Below are 4390 nucleotides of genomic sequence, written 5' to 3'. Positions count from 1 at the left end.
GAAATAGCTGGAAAAACTCAGCAGGTCTGACAGCATCTGCGGAGAGAAATACAGTTAACGTTTCAAGTCCGTGTGACTCTTCATCAGAACACTGCTTACAGTGTTGCTTATCTTTGTGTCATCGGTGAAGGCAATTCTATCATACCACCTTAAATCATTAATAAACACAGTGAATCCCTCTCACACACACAAACACAAATACACGTGGGCTTTGCAGTAGCAGACAGGAGTGAATCATTCAATATTGGAGGGTTTTTTAATTGCAGACTCATTTATTTTTATTCTGAGAGAAAACAGAACTTTAATTCACAACAGCCCAGTATGGCATTTACTGTGACATTTATTTCCTAAAACAAATTTGACACATTCCAAACCAGAGTAAAGCCTCACAATTTAGTGAATACCTGCTATCCCTCCTTTTGTATATTACAGTCTTTCTGCTTCCTTCATGTGCCTGAAATTTATGAAGTGTCAGACATTACTGAAGCAATTCATTGTCTTGCAGCATTTACTCTAAAGAGCTTCTGCAAGGGTCACAATCAAATTCAAACCATAATCAACCAAAACCTGCATGTCCATTCACACACCCACTGTATATCCTGTTTCCGTAAAGATAACTCACATTTCCACAATGCATTAAGGGTCAAAGCTTTTGACCCATTTCTCCAATACAATTGCTAACACTTTTCAGAATGAAATTTTCAGGACTACATTCAACTGACAGAACTTCAGCCCCAAATTGAAGCTTGAAGATGTAGAAAGTAACAGAAATGAAACTGTAGGTTTCTCTGTTCCTGCAGCTGCTTTAACGTTTCACCATTTAGTTTATGTTGCCTTTCCTCAGTCTAACATCCAAAATGTATCACTTCATGTATCACAGTATTCAAGTTATCTTGCCACTGCCCCTTTAATCCCTGAACATCAATTTTTCTTACTGTTCAAATATGAGACATTATGTCCTCTCCGTGTTGACATTGGTCTCAGACATACATTTACACTATACCAACAAAATTCCTGAGATAAGAGGAAACTCCCCCTTCACTCACTCTATCAAAACTTTCAGAATTTTGTCAATCTCTATTAAGTTGCATGTTACCCTTCATTTGTCAAGAAAGAGACCCAGACAGTCAACACTTTCCTGATGTGCATACCCACACACTTCTGGCTTCACCATTGTAAATCTTCTCTGCACCCCCTGCAAGTGCCTCCACATTGCCTTGACGATATGGTGACCAGAACGATGTGCAGTGCACAGTTAAATATAGCTTCAACATAATTTGCATACTTTTCTATCCCTGAGAGAAAAGTCCACATTTTTCTTTGTGGCCTTGTTGACCTGTAGTACAACTTTTAGTGATTGATGTACATGTACCTTGAGATCACTTTGTTTTTGTAGCTACCTAGACTTGCAACTTCCAAGAAATAAGTGAACGTCCCTAATCTTCCAAACAGAATATATTACAGGAGCCCCATTTAAAGCAAGTTATGATAGCGTTTTCAGTTTAGCACAATTTTTAAGTTCTTTTTAATATTCTTTCAATGGACATGGATGTCATTGGCTAGGCCACCATTTTTATTGCCTATCCATAATTGTCCTTGAAAAGGTGGTGGTGAGCAACCTTCTTGAACCACTGCAGCCCATGTGGTATAGGAACGCCCACAGTGCTGTTAGGGAGGGAGTTCCAGGATTTTGATCCAGCGACAGCAAAGGAACAGTTCCAAGTCAGGAAACTGTGAGGCTTGGAGGGAAACTTGCATGTGGTGGTGTTCCCATGCATTTGCTGCCCTTGTCCTTCTAGGTGTTCGAGGTCATGGGTTTGGAAGGTGCTGGCAAAGGAAACTTGGTGAGTTGCTGCAGTGCATCTCGTAGATGGTACACACAGCTGCCAATGTGCGTCGGTGGTAGAGGGATTGGATGTTGAAGGTGGTGGATGGGGCGCTAATCAAGAGGGCTGCTTTGTCCTGCTCAGTGTCAAGCTTCTTGAATGTTGTTGGGTTGTTGGAGATGCACTCCAGGCAAGTGGAGAATGTTCCATCACACCCCTGACTTGTGCCTTGTAGATGGTGAACAGGCTTTGGGGAGTCAGGAGGTGCAGAATTCCCAGCCTCTTACATGATCTTGTAGCTACAATATTTATATGGCTGGTCCAGTTCAGTTCCTGATCAATGGTAACCCCCAGGTTGTTGATTATGGGAGATTCAGAGATGGTTAAGTCATTGAATGACAAGGGCAGGTGGTTGGATTTTCCCTCATTGGAGATGATCATTACCTGGCCTGAATGTTACTTGCCAGTTGTCAGCCCAAGCCTGAATGTTGTCCTGGTCTTGCTGCATATGGACATGGACTGCTTCAGTATCCGAGGGGTTGCGAATGGTGCTGGACATTGTGCAATCATCAGCAAACATCCCCATTCCTGACCTTATGATGGAAGGAAGGTTATTGATGAAGCAGTTAAATATGTAAAAACAAAAAAACTACTGTGGATGCTGGAAATCCAAAACAAAAACAAAATTACCTGGAAAAACTCAGCAGGTCTGGCAGCATCGACGGAGAAGAAAAGAGTTGACGTTTCGAGTCCTCATGACCCAGAACTGTTCTGCTGAAGGGTCATGAGGCCTCGAAACGTCAACTCTTTTCTTCTCCGCCGATGCTGCCAGACCTGCTGAGTTTTTCCAGGTAATTTTGTTTTTGAAGCAGTTAAAGATGGTTGGGCCTGAGGACGCTACCCTGAGGAACCCCTTCAGTACTGTCATGGACCTGAGATGGTTGACCTCATCACCTCCCCCAACCCACAAATTTACTGCTCGTCATCGCCTCTCTTGACCCTCCGCCTCGCTTGCTTCCCTTTCCCGAATGCTCATTGCTACTCTCCTCAGATCTCGGGAGAGAGGTGGCGAGAGGGAAGAGAGTAAGTGGGAGAGGGGCAGGTGTTGGGAAGTAGGTGAGCCGGAGGGTTGGTTGAAGTGGCCAGTAGGAAGCAGTGATTGGGACAATGGGGGAAGGGAAGCAGTGAGAGGGAGTTGGGAAACTGTGAACAGGAAGCTAGTAGAAAGAGTTGGTAAGTTATTCAGAGTTAGTTTGTTATTAAGAGGTAGTAAGAGGATTTTTGGCCCAGTTAAGATCGAGGCAGCAGATAGGTATTTCTTTAAGTTCACTGGTCATAAGCATAATGCACCCTTATTAAATGTTGTATTTTGGGAAAGAGATTTTCATTCAGCATGTTGTTCTGTGAGGAACACATAAAGAGGGCTCAGTGAGAACCAGCTGTTCTTCACAATAATTCTTATTGAATTTCAATTCTTCATTTGAAAATTTCAGCTGCCATTTATTTGGCCAAAAGATTTGATATTGGTTCCACTGGGGCTCGAACCCAGGACCTTCTGCGTGTAAAGCAGACGTGATAACCACTACACTATGGAACCTTGCCCTTATTGCCATACTGGCTATGTCAGTGGAGTTTATGGTTGTATTTTGCATTTGGAAGTGTTTCCTAAGTGGCCAGCTCTTTGCTTTTTCCACAAATGTTTGCATTTACCTTAAAGTTGGGAGGAGGGGTTAGCTCAATAGTATCATTTTTTGTCTTCAATCATGGAGCCCCCAGCACTCAAACAAAAAACAGGAAAAATGAGTGCGGGCCAGGAGCTGGCGGGAAGTGGATAAGTGAGGATGTGTGGAGAGTAATTGTGAAGCAAGCCTTTGGGGGTGGTGGGGTGGGGAATAGTGAGAAAGGACGTGTGGCAGAAATCCGCTGAACAGACTTGGGAAATTGCAGAAGGAAATGCACAATTTGGACGATGCAATTTTCACTGTCAGCCAGTAAAGGTCGCTATACCCGGAATTTCCTCGAAGCCCGGATAGCTCAGTCGGTAGAGCATCAGACTTTTAATCTGAGGGTCCAGGGTTCAAGTCCCTGTTCGGGCGATGCTTTTAATTCTGAATTATCGTTTCTCATGCAAATTATTCTGTCTCCGTTCGCTCACGATCATCTCTTTATGATATTTCAAAGATTTGCTGGTGCTAGGTGAAAGGGATTTTCTGATGCGATCTTTTAAGGCACTTTGAATTGCGTTTTTTTTTTCGAAATTATCAATCACTATTTTCATCCAGCCCCAAGTGACACGGTTATGCGAAGCTGATCTTCCCTGCTCTCCAAATAAAACTCTTTTAATTCCATCCATGACACTTAATTTTCAATTATGATTTACTTTATAACATTTTCTAAATTTATTTTGGAACTTTGCAGGCAACTTGATGTTTTGAAGCGGCCGTTTATAATGACTTTGCTTTAAAGTGTAAATTAAGGTGTTATTTTCAGTGACAAATTTTTCATTCACCGGCCGTTGTGGTGTACTATCTACAAGATGCAATGCAGCAACTCTCTCGGCCTTT

General features: G+C 42.6%; 2 non-coding genes across 2 annotated transcripts; one reads left to right on the top strand and one right to left on the bottom strand.

Moving 5' to 3' along the window:
- Positions 1–3350: 3350 nt before the first annotated feature.
- trnav-uac (transfer RNA valine (anticodon UAC)) lies at positions 3351–3423 on the bottom strand. The gene has a single exon. It is a non-coding gene; the product is annotated as a tRNA-Val (tRNA).
- A 426-nt stretch (positions 3424–3849) lies between these two features.
- trnak-uuu (transfer RNA lysine (anticodon UUU)) lies at positions 3850–3922 on the top strand. The gene has a single exon. It is a non-coding gene; the product is annotated as a tRNA-Lys (tRNA).
- Positions 3923–4390: the final 468 nt, after the last annotated feature.

Source organism: Cetorhinus maximus, chromosome 35 (assembly GCF_964194155.1).
Source record: "Cetorhinus maximus chromosome 35, sCetMax3.hap1.1, whole genome shotgun sequence".
In the NCBI taxonomy this organism is placed as follows: domain Eukaryota; kingdom Metazoa; phylum Chordata; class Chondrichthyes; order Lamniformes; family Cetorhinidae; genus Cetorhinus; species Cetorhinus maximus.
This window is presented reverse-complemented; position numbering and strand designations above follow the sequence as displayed.